This window comes from Hippocampus bargibanti, linkage group LG02 (genome assembly GCF_051943395.1).
Source record: "Hippocampus bargibanti isolate YZ-2025 linkage group LG02, ASM5194339v1, whole genome shotgun sequence".
Lineage (NCBI taxonomy): Eukaryota > Metazoa > Chordata > Actinopteri > Syngnathiformes > Syngnathidae > Hippocampus > Hippocampus bargibanti.
Genome location: NC_142735.1, coordinates 9,211,714 through 9,229,141, shown reverse-complemented (window position 1 = coordinate 9,229,141; position 17,428 = coordinate 9,211,714).

The window sequence follows — 17,428 nt, the reverse complement described above, 5'->3', positions numbered from 1 at the left end:
TGATGCTCCATCGTCCTCAACCTCCTCCCCCGAATTGCGACGTCTGGCAGTTCCATCCTCCTCCCACTCTCCTTATCTGCTCTTTTCATTGGCTGTTTTGGGATGACTGACTGAATGTCGGTGTGGTTAGGACGTCAATTTGGCAGGATGAACGAAATATATCTCATAAGACTCACAGCCATTCAACCCTATATGCAAGTCAAGTCTCAAAATCAACATCAAACTAATTTCAGAGATTGTGAGCAGAAAGTCACAACTAATAATTCACGTAAAATGTGCTTTCATGGCATGCACTCATGTTTCCCCTTTTGAATGTATTTCAAGCAACTATTCCCTTAAAACTGGCTTGTCTATATTTCATTTTCTAGACTGTAATAGTAGCACACAGACATATATTGAAGCCTCATTTCAGCTATGCCTCTCAGCCGTACAGGAGTGGTCCATCGATGAAAGGGTTTCTTCAGCCGTCATCTGTACTTCTTTGAAAGAAGTACTTATTTCTTCTTTCAAATAAGTACAGATGACGGCTGAAGAAACCTTTTCATCAATGTCTAATTATGATAAACTGAACGTTTTCTTATACTTGCCATGTTTTGATTGCCATTGTCGGGAATGTCTGATAATATTGCAGCTGTTTGCATTTCATGTGCACTTCAACATACTTAGAGACGTCTGTCATGCTTTATCTGCTAGGTATTCAACCAAGTGTTCAAAATCCAGGACTCACGGTTATGCAGATGGTCGTTGTATAGACACGAGTAACAGTTGGCTGTCTATAATAAGAATATTGTAAAATGAACACATCCTCTTCAGTGTCAAACGACATGGACATATTTTTCATATGCAGCTCTTTTATTTCTAAAATGTTAAGGGCATATCAAATGAAGAGCAGCATTTTCATCAATTCATTTTAAGGTGGAAAAATAATATTGGTTGATTTGATGTATCAGAATTTTATTTAATATAAATAATGGGGACTATTGCTTACTTTGTTAACGTCTCTGACAAGTGGAAGGAATATTTTAATGACTTCAAACTGTGCATAAAGGTCGAAACTCATTTTGACAGGCATGCACCCGCCAGCATGCCCATTGCGCTTTACAGGGTGCTTGTGTATGGGTGCAGTGTTCCACATTCAGTGAGCTGACAAACCACGGCCATGGGCTGCTTCAAATAAAGTGTTCGCTCCTCTGGAAGATGCTTGAGCCCTCACATCCAATGGAACCTGCACCCAAATTGGCCCGATAATCACATTTTTGCTAACTTGTCTCCAGGACAGACTAATGCGCTTACCCCTTGGCTGCGGCAGGGGCCTTTTTACGAGATCACATTACTTCACTCTAACAAAGCACAAGGTTCAATTATTGACAAGGTGGGTTTATTTGGTGTCTGTTGGAAAGAGTTGGCCACGAATGCCATTTTATTTGGTTGGCTTTTATACCAATTATACACTCGCAGTCCCAAGCTTAAAAAATACACTTTTTTTGCATTCATTGCATTATTCTTATAAAATATAACTTCTCATTCGAGACATGCGTTTATTAACGTTTTTTTGCAGTGTGTACAGCTGCACATAAGTAAGACGTGTTTTGTGTTGCTTTTGCCTCGAATGCAATATTCGGGAACATTACATGAAGATTCTAGCCATGCATGCAAAAATGTGAAAAAAATGTATTAAGGTATTAATTATTTATTTTTTAAATTAATAATTATAATATTCATTTAACAATGCGTGCATTGTTGCAGGTGTAATTAAAATTGGACTATACACATTTAATTGTGTTAAATATGTAGTTCTGTATTTTGTTTCTTTATTTTATATACTGTCACCAAGCCGCAAAACTACATCCAGTCATAATGAAAATAGCGGTATACATCAGCAGCTATACAGATAAAAAAGATCTATAGAGTTTTTTTTTATATGGCACAATACTTTGCTTTTTTGACACGTCAAAAATACATCGCGTAGCCATTATATTCTTCTTATACTTATTCTTCTTATACTTATTCTTATTGTTATTTTTATTCGTATTCTTAGTTAGAAAGCACAATAATGTGTAATGTCGTTTTATTTTCAAGAGACACCCGAATAGAAAGTTTGCATTCAGTATTCAGTAAAGAATAATAATAAATGATACGCATCTTCTTTTCTGTAATATTCGGTCTATTAAAGCAAATAAGAGCTGGGTCGAGGCCCGGGGTGTTTGTTTGGCAATATGGACAGCCTGATTTGAGCACGTGAGTTTTGGCCGCCTCAATAGTTGCCATATGTGAGCTCACCGGTGGCTTTTGATGGGGAGAAATTGGTCTGTTAAAAGCTGTCATCACTTCGTGTTTATGTTTCTCTCGGTGACATTTAACGAATATAATTCCGCCCGAAATAGTGACACGACCGCGTGACTAAAAGATGCAATGAAGCACAATATAATTTTATGGAAAGCATTTGCACAACGACTTTTTTGTGGGTGGAGAGCAGGACATGACCGGAATGGTGATGAATAGTATGATAAAAGTGACAAATTGGAACATTTAGCCCTGACTGCTTCGTTGAAGGGGCGCTAAAACCTGCACAGACCTGCCGCGCACCCACGGTTTCAAATATAATCCATTGTAATCTGGGATTTTAAGAAATTTAAGATTTAAAAAATAACCAAATCGCAGTAAACTGTTCCTTTTAAAGAAACAACATGGAACCAACATTTAGCACTTTATTGCTCTTTAGACATGCAGAAATGTAATTTTCCGTGATGCATCAATCCTCTTTTTTCCCCACTGCCAGCAATATAAAAGATGACAGGGTGACGCCAAACGTCCCCAAAAGAAACGACAACAAAAGAGTGAAAGGGTGCGATTTGTTTGAGAAATTACCACTTGATCTGCATAATCAGGGTGTGTATGGTCTGCAGCTCGGTACCAGGGGGCTGCGTTTTTATTGCTTGTCTCCTCAACGTTATCAATTTCACCGGCGCGCCTTACTTTTTCCTCATTCTTTTTTTACCCCATCATTCTTAAGGGGGACCAGGCCGGCTGCTTGTGAATAATGAATGACACGCTTTTATATTGTCGCTAAAGTGCCCGTGATGTTCGAATATGAAAAGGCAGCGGTAAGTAATAGTGCATTTAAAGGGGATGTAGTGTGTTATTATGATGTAAAGGAGAAGCAGAGAGTGAGATGGGATGGAGAAAGAGAACGAGAGAGGGAGGGAGGGCGAGAGAGAGAGTGACAGAGAGAGAAGCAGAGAGAGAGAGAGAGAGAGAGAGAGAGAGAGAGAGAGAGAGAGAGAGAGAGAGAGAGAGAGAGAGAGAGAGAGAGAGAGAGAGAGAGAGAGAGAGAGAGAGAGAGAGAGAGAGAGAGAGAGAGAGAGAGAGAGAGAGAGAGAGAGAGAGAGAGAGAGAGAGAGAGAGAGAGAGAGAGAGAGAGAGAGAGAGAGAGAGAGAGAGAGAGAGAGAGAGAGAGAGAGAGAGAGAGAGAGAGAGAGAGATTGTTTTATTACAATAAGAGGAGATGAGTTTGCCTCGCAGCCAAAACGGGGAGCAGTTAATGAAACTTTACCGCGGCTAACGATTTCCCCTCCCTCGCTCTTAAAACCGCCCTTATGAAATATTTAAACTCTTTAATATAGGTAGTATTAAGCCCAAAGACAGTGCATGGCATAGGCCATCTGACAACATTTACAAGGCTGATGATTCCTTTTTAAATGTTTTCTTTTTTTAATGGTGCAAACAAAGCTTTACGGCCTCAGCAGCATCGAGGCAAAGTCGTGGAATAAATCACATCACATTGAGCGCAATAAAGCCACAATGTATTTTACTGTTGCAGGGACTTGATTTAGTCGAATTTACACGTTTCGCCCCTCCTGCACGCATAAAAATGCAGTGCACGTCGTGCGAGTGTCGTGTGTGCGCGCGCGTGTGTGTGCGTGCGTGTGTGCGGGAGGTTGGGTGCTTCTTGCTTTTCGCTATCGTGTTTCATATTGACATGCTCAGTGGGATTGTTGCTTGAAATGAGAGATATGGATCACCCATAGGGAGCGTGCAGGCCAGGACCGCGATCAGCAAGCATCCTCCTCTTTGTTGTGGTCTTTGAACTCTGCAGCACTTCTTACCTGCTGACATTCGTGACAGTGCATTCAAGCACATGCACTTAACACGCGGGACACATGCAGGACAGGGCAATTGTACATCTATATGCTTAAAAATGAAAGGCAGTGCAGGGTCTCATGTGTTAATTAAATAATTCTCATGCATGAAACTCAAGAGTCACAGGCAAGCACATTTAAAAATACAAATTCAAGATCTCTATTAACACTCATTTTATTATTTGACCAGGTATCTATAGACTTTTGTTTTGCCATGGGCTGGCAGGAGATTCATTTTCAGTTGCACACCAGAGAGAAATAGAAATTACAGTAAAGTCTCGTTATATCGATATCGGTTAAATTGATAATACTGCTTATTACGATACTATTTTCATTTCCCGGCAAATTTCTAGTCTTTTTATGTATAATTTGTTCCGTTTAGTACAATACATGGTTATTACAATAATCCGGTTACTACGGTGCTCTTTTTCATCTCCCGCCGGCCATTTTGCTATGTTTATATCAATACAAAAGCAGTTTAAGGTGAATCGATATTTGCTTAGGGGTTTCTATACAGTACCACCATTATCGAAATCTGTATCAGTCGCACCGTTGGTCACGTGACTTGGTCACAACACACACACACCCATGTGACTTGGTCAAGTGACCAGCTTCCGTGTCTCGTGCAGTGTAGCAGACGCCATTTTCTACCATTTTCAACCATGGCGAAACGAAAGAATTGTGACCTCGGAACGAAATACAAGGCAATCGTGGCTGTTGAGGAGAATCCAACAAGGAGCAAATCCTCCATTGTAAAAGAATTCAACGTGCCGCAAAATATTTTATCAACGTGGTTGAAGAGTAAGGATAAAATAAAGACGGCATACGAAGCGTTGGACTTCGGACCTGGATCAAAGAGGATGAGAACGTCACAATACTGTAGTCTTCTTAAACAGTATACAGTTGTTTGACACCAATTTCAACCACGGGGAAACAAATTGTGATATCTGAACAAAATACAAGGCAATCGTGGCTGTGGGGGACAATCCAACAAGCAACTCATTCATCGCGAAATAGTTCGACGTGCCGCAGAATACTTCATCAACGTAAGTAATGTAAACGTTGCAGTTTTTGTTTTCCATACATGTATTTAATTGTGTTGTAGTCAGATATCTTTATCGCTTGCAATAATCCTCGATATTTTTTCTGACTCCCAAGAATATCGATATAACAAGAGTTTACTGTATGTTCTACATTAAAAATTACTCATTAGTATTTAGGTGTGGTGTGTCTAAAACCGCAACTAAATTGTGACTTTCTCTTTTGTTTCATGGAATGTAAAGACCACAAATCAATTATTTTTTCCAATCCGACCTGGGCCTCTTCTAAATCAGATATGTACGATGTGTTCATAGTATAATCACTCATCCAAATATATCTCTATCTATCTATATATATATATATATATATATATATATATATATATATATATATATATATATATATATATATATATATATATATATATATATATATATATATATATATATATATATATATATATATATATATATATATATATAGAGAGAGAGAGAGAGATATATATAGATAGAGATATATTTGGATGAGTGATTATACTATGAACACATCGTACATATCTGAAGACCCTTCACGCTAATGCCTACCTCATACAATGATGAGAGACAATCGAATGACATGCCGGCTCAGACGTCGCCCCGCCAAACTGTGTCAGGTTCTGGGAAACCAGAGCACCTATATATAATATATGCTATTCGGCACCATGAATATGCCAGTACTGTTTTTGAATGGGAGGAATGTCGGTGCCATTCGACTGTCATTGCTGGACAGCTCTGGGGCCATTGTCTTGAGGAATTGCAGTTCCTTCGCCCTACCCGAAATGCTGAACTATATTTACTTCCCTTTAATACTGCTGCATGATGTCTTTTGTGCGTATCATTCAATGTCCTACTTTCAGTTTCCATTCCAAAAATAAATGATGGATTGAACAGAAAATCGGATTTGGCCATCATCGCCTGCCATGCGAACGCCGCCTAAATGTTGTCCTTCCCATTGTATTTTTTTCTTGGGAGGTTGTACATTATGTCTGTACTGAATGAACTATCCACTACAATGACACCAGGGACAAGCCAGAGGTGAGCGACTTTACATCACAGGTGTCAAAGTCAAGGCCCGGGGGCCAAATCTGGCCCGCCACATCAGAATCAGAATCAGAATCATCTTTATTGCCAAGTATGTAGGACACACAAGGAATTTGTTTCCGGTAGAACACGCTGCACTAGTATCGTTGTCAAAAAAACTGCTAAGTGGCACTATGCAGTTCCATTTTACAGTTCCACTATACAGTTCCACACTTCATTTGATTCGAGCCGCGAGAGCAAATCAAACACGTCAAGTGCTTCCTCCAGTCCAAACCAAAATTTCAAATTGTCATATTTAAACCACAATAACTACTACAAGAAATAATAGCATTGGCAACATTTTTTATTTGGAATAGAACTGCTTGTACTGTACTCATATTTCATTTAAAAAGAGACATTGGTAATTTCATACACAATAAGGCAGGCAACCCCCTGCCCCACCAACTCACACACACAATTGCAGCAGTAAAATGAAGAATACGACATGCTAAAAGAAAACTAAAAAGATCAACTTTAAGTATGGATGGTGCATTCAAATCAACATAAAAGACAGTGGGATACTTATTTCACCACAAAGGATGCACTGATATGTCATGTGAAGGAACTATATACTTGGGCAGCGCATTCATGCCTCTGTGAGGGGCATGGAGCATGTTTGGCCGGTCTGATGGTTGAATGCATGGCTGCCCCTTCACGCTAGTTAAGAAGAAGGGAGCAGAGGATGAGAAGGAAGGATGCAACCACACTGGTCAGATTTAAAAGGGATATGCTGGGAGTGGAAGCTAAATTGTCATGTGAGAGAAAGACTTAAAGAATTAAAGGGCACGTTTGGGGCCTGATGATAATTGAACTCATGTTGGGGTTCTCATAATGTTTTTTTTGTTATAGGGGGTGAGTTTCAACTCTTATTTTCCCTATACGTATTTTCTTTTGGTGGATTCAATGCGATACTTTTGAAAATGGACGCAATAGAGAATAGAGAAAATATGACTGATGTCATTAATTAACTGCAGGTCTCGTTGTAAGGACCTCTGAGTGATTTATACGTGTGTGGGAGCATATGCATGTGTGTTGTTAAGAGCAGCTGAGTTGTCTTGAACGCCCCTGGTCTAGAGCTAATGCGCTAATTCATTACTGCTTGCCGTCCAGTCACATTGTGTCAGAGACACGTTCCCCTTCTCTCTGTCTGTGCCCTCTCCGCTTCATAAAAGCCGATTATCCCGCGTGTCGCTGCCGTTCCACCAATTCTCCCCTGCCTCTTGACCTCCTCACCCCTCCTGTTGACTGCCCATGGGGCATTCATGCAGGAGAGGAGTGGGCCAGAGGAGGGAGGCGAGGTGACAGTAAACCAGCTGCCACCAGCCATAGTGGACCGGTGCCTGGCAAAGGGAGCTGCACTTCAGCCTCCTGCTTTGCTTGGCCTTCTGGACCCTCAGGGTTGGAAGCCTATGAGTGTTGGGGGAGAGGGCGATTGGGGGGGGGGGGGCGACCAGCCTCATGCCACCAGCCCCACCTGTCTTGCTCCAGGCGTATAAGTATGACTGATTGAGGAGTCGCACATTAACTCAAATATACGCGCACACACACATGCATACACACACACACACACCTCTGAAATGTCCATATGCTTCTAAAACCTAATGGTGTGAATGCTTCAGAGTCAAGGCTACAGACACTGTGCCAAAAAGGGCACCATTTATATTTGATCACTGCATAATTGAATTTAATGTCAGTAAAATAAAAAAGCTATTTAAAAAAATAATGTTATTTTTCTCAGTTCAAACTTATGTTTGATATGGAGGAAAGAAAAAAAAGTATCAGTAAGTTTCAGACATTACTGACATTTTAAATTTGTCACATTGACATGAGATACTGTAGCAAAACAACTAGTTCAAAATAAAATGCTGATAATTGCAAGTAAAACCTAGAGTAGCTAAATGTGACTTTCAAAATTCTCAATCTGTTTGCCATAGAAATGATGACATATAAAATCATTGAATTTACTTCGCATTCAATCTGATTGCTCAAAGCCCCGAAGAGGGAATGTTCGGGTGGCACCTGGGATAGCTTTGACACTATGCAATACTTAATTTCTGTTTGTGTATATAATTTAATTTAAAGCAGATTCTTTACTTACAGCCAGTGTAGGTGTTCAAATACCTGACATGTTTCTGCGTCTACTTCCGCCTTCGTCAGTGTCCGAAACGATTACGCGAAAGTGTTTGTGTATATGTTTGACTGAGCATTTTTCAGCATTCATTCCAAATTTCTGAAGTCACCACATTTAATTATTTATATTCATTTATTATGAATACGTTTTGGTGTCAGACAAACACATTTGAATTTTATTAGATTGTACTTATTAAGTATATCATAGTTGTTGATATTTAGTTGTACTGTCTGAAGAAGGTACACACACACACACACACACACACACACACACACACACACACACACACACACACACACACACACACACACACACACACACACACACACACACACACACACACACACACACACACACACACACACACACACACACACACACACACACACACACACACACACACACACACACACACACACACACACACACACACACACACACACACACACACACACACACACACACACACACACACACACACTTTGCCATGAGGCGTGAAAGAGGGAGAGCTAAGTGAGGCCACTCTTGAGCGCTATCCTCTATATTGATTTCCCATTATCAGTGCTCCCTCCCAGTGGAGTCATTAGTGGTGGGATCAAACAGACAGACATAGAAGCAGACTAATACCAGTCACTTACGCCAGCATGTGGAGATCACCTTACTTCCCCCAGGGTAGGAAGCCCAAAGAGGAGCAAAGCAAACGAGGGGAAAAGGGGATGGATGGCGAGGAGGGGGTGCAAGAGGATGGACGAGTGCAACAGTGGAACAGATGGAGATGACACAGGAAGAAGGAGGTGTGGTTTCACAGTGGAATGTTTAAATGGAAGATGCTCTGTGATCACTTTATTTGGGTCTCTTCTGTCTTTTGTAGCACAATGTTTCTGACTACCCCCCACGAGAAATGTTTCCCAATCACTCAAGAGACGCAATTTATTTCTTAAGTCCCAACTTGTCAATGATTTTGGGTAAGAATGACATGATGAATGGTTTTCATCAAGTCCAAATGTGAGGGGTTCTTTGTGCTGCTATGCTTGTTATTTATTTATTTATTTATTTATGTATTTATTTATTTATTTATTTATTTATTTATTTATTTATTTATTTATTTATTTATTTATTATATTATTTTATTATTATTTATTTTCTCCACAGATTAAACGCATTTCTACTTGGAATTAGCTCTATCCATTATATACATGGTTCCCTGCAGGCCAGCCTAGCAGGTAGGGGTCAGAAACACACATACAAACACACATACGACTCAGACGGGGGTGACCCTGGTCTAACCACCTGCTGACCTCCAATCTGTTCCCCAAACTCACACAATGAGGGTCCCCGGCAGTCCAGGATGGACACACACATATGCACACTGGCTGGTGAGCCAGCATCTAGTTGAATGTGTGATCTGACGGATATCTCCTCAGACAGTGCCATGTGTGTGGGCATCATGGTTGCGGGCACTGTGTGTATGTCTTAGTGTGTGCGTTGCCGTACCCTCTGCCCCCTCCCACTGGTGTTAATTGATTCTTGGTGAACTTTGCTGATTGGTGTGAGGACCCCCAGAGGCGGGCCATTTCGCTACTGATGGCCTCCACTTCTCATTTTTGTGGTATCTTTATGCGTATACATGCATGCAGTAGGGCGCACACTGGTGAAATATACGATCTATGGTATATCTCTATTGGTCTGTGTGTGGGTGTGTGTGTAATACTTGTATATACCACACACACACACACACACACATATGTCTATCAGGGAGATTTCACACCCTGGTAAAGAGGAAGCTGGCGAGCTGACATGAGCAGATTGCAGATCATGAGATGCTACATAGGAAGAAAAAAAGTGTATTTGAGGTGTGTGATGAACAATGTAGGTGTGTGTGTTTGGCTATGCGGGAGGAGGACAAGGAGCCAGAAAGACAGTAAGAGAGATGAATCTCCGCTTATTAATTTCCAGCGGCGGCCCCTCTGTGAGATGTTAGTATAGGGCTGATTGTGGCTAATTTCTTATTAATTGCCATCAGCGAGTACACCGTGGCCAGTAATGTGGCTAATTTGTTTAAATGAATCTGGTTATCTGCGGCATGTTAATTACTGCAGGTGGGCAGCATTATACCCTCCTTACACACACATACACGAACACAAGCACACACTGCCACTTTGTTTGTGGGAATATATTTTACACAAAATGGATAAATGAAATATTATACATGTTTATGGACTATTCCAACAACCACAACGGCGACCATCTGCTAAATTTAACTTCAGGGTTTGAACCTTCAAAAGGAAAACCTTTTGAAATGGTTTGTCTTGTTCTCAATTTTATGTCATAAAAACCTAATACAGTGATACTTCAGTTTATGAACTTAAGTACCCAGAAAGTGTGTGTAAGGCGAAAAGTTCGCCTGCTAAACATTTATTTCCCATAAGAAACCATTACAAATGAGAATAATCAGTTCCCAGGTCGCCTTAAAGCACACTTTACTACTAAATAAGCCTTAAAACTACCAAAAATATACATATTTTATGTATAATAAATCTGCTATTGTATTGTAATTAAAGAAATAAACTGTACTATATAATAAATTCGTTTTATATACCTTTGTGATGGTCGTTGATGTAGTTGCGTCCTGATGATATCCAAGTGAAATTGCCGTGCTTTCTCGGCAATAATACCCTCATTCACACGGTTCCCTGCTAGCTGCTTTTCGTTAATCCAAATCAACAGAAGTTTTTGAACCTCTTCTATTGCCTGAGACTGTTGCTTAGACAACACAGAAACACCCTTAGCCACACGTAGCAACGGTCGACTTAGCGTACTGTGTTTTTCGATGATCTCCTTCTTCTGCTTGACCATAATTTTCTTTGGATTGGATTGGATTTGCCTTTATTAGTCTCGCAGTCCTCTTTGGTGTCCTCTTCGGCTTAACACTAGCCTGTGGTGGGGTCTTTTTTGGTCCCATAATTGCAAAAGTACTCCACTCGATAGCAAACCACATCTGCACTCAAAGGGGCTGTGGAAAACTAGTCCGCCAGCTACCGTGGCGATGTTCGACCGTGTGGTTTGCTGTACATCCGCTGAAAACTAGTCCACCAGCCGCCGTGGCGCTGTGTGGTTTGGTTCGTCCGCCAAAAACTAGTTTGTATGCCAAGATTACATTCTCGCGAATTTAATGTTCATAAGGTGAAAAGTTTGTGAGCTAAAGCATTCGTAAGCCGAGGTATCACTGTATTTGAAAAACAGTGTGTAAACTTTTTAAATCTTGTGGCGGTGAGCCATTTCCACGCAGACCTGGACTCTGTGACTACTCCCCTGGGAAACCATTTCCTACTCAATAGAGTAATAGACAAGAGAAAAAGTGCACAGTTGAAAGAAAATCTGTCTAGTATCAATTTAGTTTTTTGATGAGCTGTTGCCATTGCAGTCCTTTTTAAAGGAAGATGACATATAAGGTGGATCCAGCACTGGAGGGAACACCCTCTGCTCCTGCCTGCACAGAATCACAAACAGAACCATGAGACTGCCAGCTTCTTCATAATAAAACAACCGCAGTCAAGATGACTCTGACAGCTCACACTTTTCTTTGTAAATGTTTTTCTTCTTCAAAATACATGATGTCACTTACAACCCATTCCCTCTGAGCTGCTTTTGAATTGTTTGCATTCGCTAGATCTTTCATTTGCTTTAATGGCAGTCAATATGCAACTTGTCACTTGTCACAGCACAACATAAAGCTAACGCTAGCTCCGGTGCTTCCTGCAATGTCAATGATGATCACATGGTTTGCTCACAGCGTCATGGCTATGACTATAAGAGTGGAGGCAAGGTGGCTTATCAAGCTACTTGTGGCAATCTGGTCATATGTCATTTGAAGGGCAAATACAAGAGACAAACAGCCAGTTTCAATGACATTTACACCTCAAGGCAATTAGGAGTCATCAATTTCACCTACGGGATGTGTGAACAACCTGAGGAATATGTGAAGACCACACAGGCTGGAACCGAGATTCCAACGAGAGATGTTTTGACTGCGAGGTAGAAATGGCACCCATTAATCGTAATTTGAAACAACATGTTGGAGGGAGGAGGCATCTCAAAAGAGTTCCAAGAACGGAGTCACACAAGATATGTTTCGACCCCAAACCACAAGTGTTCCCTCTCCATTATGTGTCACGGTTTGCAAGGTGGTTAATTGTATTGGACCCCAACAATGCAGGCAGGACGGAGGAGCAGGGTACATTTGACAAATAGTATTACATAAAGTCGGCACGAACAAAACCTCAAACAACAAAGTCATCATAACAAAAAGGTCCAAAGTACCAAACAAAACCATGAATAAAACATGACAAGATGAAACAAACCTGTCACTGAATGGTCCGGTCAGGAGTCGTTTTAACTGCCACTGATGAAAACGACCAACACCTGTGCAGCTGCAGGCCAGGGCCTACAGTGACACCCGTTGGTCGCAAACCGAAATGTGACATTATGTGATACAAGTGCTGCATTTGCCTCACTTACTTGCAGCACGGACACCCATCTTGGAACTTTTCCAACACATCATGTTCTCAGCTCTCTCACATTAATGTGTTCATTGAGATTTTAAGGAGAAAGTGTCCTCTCTTAAAGTGACAGTAAAGTAAGGTCATGTAAATCAACAACAAAAACCAATTGCTTTTGTGCACAAGTATCCAATCTCCAATTGTGTTTTTTTGTGTACGACATATTCTGTTTGGCGAATATGTAAAAAATATGCAAAGACAATTGCGTACATAATTTTCAAATGACCGAGATGTTTAGAGTTTTAGTCATCTGCTTCATCTCACAAAGAGGGTGCAGCACGTGCTTAAGAATGAATGACTCTCTGTGTCTTTGTGTTGTCATATTATTTGTTATTGAGTTTTTTGTTTTGTTTTTACTTCTAGATGACACCGTGAGAGTGGCTGCCTTTCCAGCAGCTCCTGTATATTGTTTTTTTACTTCTTTCTTTCCTTTCCTCTTCCTTTCCTAACTTTGCTGCTGTGAAATGTAAACTTCTCCACTGTGAGACGAATAAAGGTACATCCAATCCAATCCATTTCATGGTAATCCACAAAGGTTGAATGGAGGCAGCTAAACTACATTTATTTATTGAATTGATTGCGTTTGTCTTTCTGCTTAAAAAAAAAAAAAACAATTATGCTCTCATGCTAATGAAGCGATCATGACGCGGTGGCACGTGTTGGCTTCCAGGAAATTCCATGTGATAGTTTGACCTGGAAATAATAGCCTGTACACAGAAAACTACTGTACCTGTGTAACTGGAGAGAGTCCTTTGCCACGTCGTTGCACTATTAATAAATTTGTCATCAGCTTTATTATGCCTCCAAGTCCCCCGTCTCCATGTCCTCACAGAGGGGACAGAGGGACATGTAACTCTTTCCCTTTTGTTAGAGGTTTATGGCTTGGGTAAGAGGCATCAACGACCACAGAGGAACCAGAAGATACGCAATCCAAATCCCTCTATAAAAGAGGAGATGCCCTGTGGGCAGCCATAGCTCATAGTTGGCCTGATTTAGTGGCAGCTGTGGAATCTGGGCTTGAATAAAGACAGAGGGAGGGAGAGTGTAGGAACGGTAGCTCCCCGTGTGATAAATAGCCTCAGCTCCCTCTATTACATTAGCCGTCCTGGCCGATAGATTGCAAGCCCAATAGACCCGGACATATGCGATTGGTTTCTCATATAAAAGTTGCATATTAAATTCCTTCACAGGACTATGTCCCCCAAGCAGGAAGGAGAGAAGAGTTGGAGAGAAGCTAGAAAAGAAAAAAGACAAGAGAGTTTTGCGGCATGAAATAGATGATGGCGGCGTTGGGGGATGTATTGCTGTGCGCTTGAAAAGACAAATTGTGATGTCATGTATTTAATAAGTTCATGGATATTGGGTGAGGAGTGCTTCTCTCCACCCATTTAATCAGCATTGCTTCCCAATGAAGATTTCTCCATTGCACTTCCTCCCTTGGCCTCCCGTTCGCGCTTGGGCTCACGTGCTAACCGCCCCTCTAATTGTTTCTTGGCTCATTAGCATGCGGATGCTTTAATGGTAATTAATCCTTCATTTGTCAACACGCGAACCGGGGCCGCTGAGGTTTCTCCCAAACTGTTTCAACGTACACACGTAATGCACTCGTGAATGGAGAGTGGAACCTGCTAATTTAGCTCATCACAGTTAATTGGTTGTTAAGTGCCTTTACTGTAATTAGCAAGCGGGCAGTGGGATTTAGTTTGTCAGAAGCAAAAGGGACAAAAATGACTGGCCCCTCACTTGCCTTGATGGCTTTTATACAAACTTTGGAAAAGTGGGATAAATGACTAAATACTGACCCGCTTCGGTTTTCCGTCTGATCACTTCTCCTTCCTTTTGTGTGCTGTCCTTTTCTCCGTTTCCGTCTTACTGTCTCTTTCTCCAGATATTAACTCATTAAGTTTTTTTTCATTATTTTTAATAAAAGATGAGTTATGGCTTCAGCCTCACTGAGGCAACATCTCCCAACCACCTCCTCCTCCTCCTCCTGCTTTTGCTCCCACCTCTTTCATCCATTAACTCCTCTCCTCCGCCGGCCGCCGCTCTCGCCTTCCTCGTCGGCCATATTGTGCCTCCGCCAAATCCGTTTGACCTCTCAACTGCGGCGAGTGACCCCTGCGTCGTCGGTTTCAACCTCCTGTCCATCTTCTCTGCGTTCACCCCATTCGACCACATCGATCAATCATCCCGATTCCTCATAGCTCTAAGAAGTGTTTGGATGGCATTCATAAGACTCATGATTCATGATGCTTTTCCTCTGTGCACCCGTGTGTCTGCATGCATGCACGAGTGTGTCCATGTACGTGTGTGTGTGTGTGTGTGTGTGTGTGTGTGTGTGTGTGTGTGAAAGAAAAGGAGAAGGGCTTGTCGATGGCACAGTTGAATAATGACAATATTTATGATTGATAGCTTCTATAGAGATATTTATATACGAGTGTGTGTTTGTGACTGCAAGGCTTATTTTCCTTCCCAGACACCCAGCTGCCTCAGATCAAGGTTTTGTCTAAAAAGCAATGATGAATGGTTTTCATGTAGTGCGAGCAGTCAGTTTGGCTATCGCTCCAAACATGACCAAGGGACAGATGTTGTGAGTGACCAACGGAGCTAAGCGTGATGAACAGTGCTCAATGTTTCGACGCTCTTAAAGATGAAAGCATCATAAATAAAATGTAACTGCTGCCCAATGAAGGATTTGTGAGACCTTCACCACATCTCAACCGCATCGGTTTTTAAGATGCGAAAACAGCGTATAAAGCAATTTTTCCTGAGTGCTTGCCATTTTTACCATGGAAGCCCTTTTCAAGGCACTTATGTGTCTGCATTTGTAGTGGTTACTTTTTATCGTTGTTGTAAAGCATCCTCTGTCTTACTTGTCACTTGATTAGGAACACTGTTACAATCAAATGCAACTGCTTAGAAGAACAATATACCGTACTTTCCGGTGTATAAGGCGCACCCAAAACCCTTCATTTTCTTCAAAAGATGGGCCTGCCCCTCATACGCAGGAGCGCTTTATGTGTGAAGTAATATTGAGCCTCAACAGGTCTCGCAACGACTCAATTTCCCACTGTAGAAGTGGTGTGTAACCCCAGCTTCTACTGTAGTGCCTTATAATGTAGTGCACAGTTGTCAAAGTAAAGGCCCGGGGGCCAAATCCGGCCCGCCACATCATTTTATTCGGCCCGCGAAAGCAAATCAATCAATTCCATGATGTGTGCTAAAATCCTAACCAAAATTTCTGATTTTTGGATGTAAACCACAATAACAGTCATTATTCTTGACTTCAGATTTGAAAACTAGTTATTCATTAATTTATTGTGCGCTGTATATGTAATATGTGGAGGGGATTAAACATTCTAATGGCTTCCCCAAATTCATAACGGCCCTCGAGAGGAAACCGTAACTACAATGTGGCCCTCGGCAAAAAATGACTTTGACACCACTGATGTAGTGTATCTTATATTTGGAAAACCTTTATATATTTCTATATTATATTTGGAAAACTTTTGTAATTCATTGAAGGTGCGCCTTATACTCCAGCGCGCCTTGTACACCCGAAAAGACAGTACTTTTGGACAATTTTGTTGAGGGCACGATTGTGCATTCAGGTGAATTTTCAGCCATGTGTTTGTTTACTACGGGACACTCGACATTTATGGACCAGGGCAAAGTTTGTGTAATTATTTTTACAAAAACGTTTACAAATTTTAATGAACATTTTAAAGTCCGGCGGCCCGGCAGTCGAGTGGTTAGCACGCCGGCTTCACAGTGGAGAGGTCGCTGGTTCGCATCCCGCTCCGGCCTCCCTGTGTGGAGTTTGCATGTTCTCCCTGGGCCGCGTGGGTTTTCTCTCAGTCCTCCGGTTTCCTCCCACATTCCAAAAACATGCACGGCAGGCAGACTCAACACTCCTAAACTTGTCACTTAGTGTGAGTGTGAGAGTGACTGTATATCTTTGTGTGCCCTGCGATTGGCTGGCAACCAATTCAGGGTGTTCCCCGCAGAGTGCCCGAAGACGGCTGGGATTGGCTCCAGCACCCTCCGCAACCCTAATGAGGAATAACTGGTATGGAAAATGGATGGATGGATTTTAAAGTCCCAGGTATTGCTGCAAATAACACATTCCCACTGTAAAACATGTTTTGCCTTCCCCAGTAAACGTGATTTAAAGTCTAACTTGTGAATAGAGAGGTTTTAATCAGACGAGTTTCATGAGTACATTTTACCTGGTTGCTGATTTCTCATGGATCCAAACCAAGACGAGTCTTGGAGTTATTGTGCAGTAAAATCATGAAATTGATGGATGTGGGAAATTGGATTGGATTGGATTTGCCTTTATTAGTCTCGCAGTGGAGAAATTTACATTTCACAGCAGCAAAGTGATGAAAGCAAATAACTGTTTTTACAATCTGAGTAATAAATGGAGTGGTAATTTAA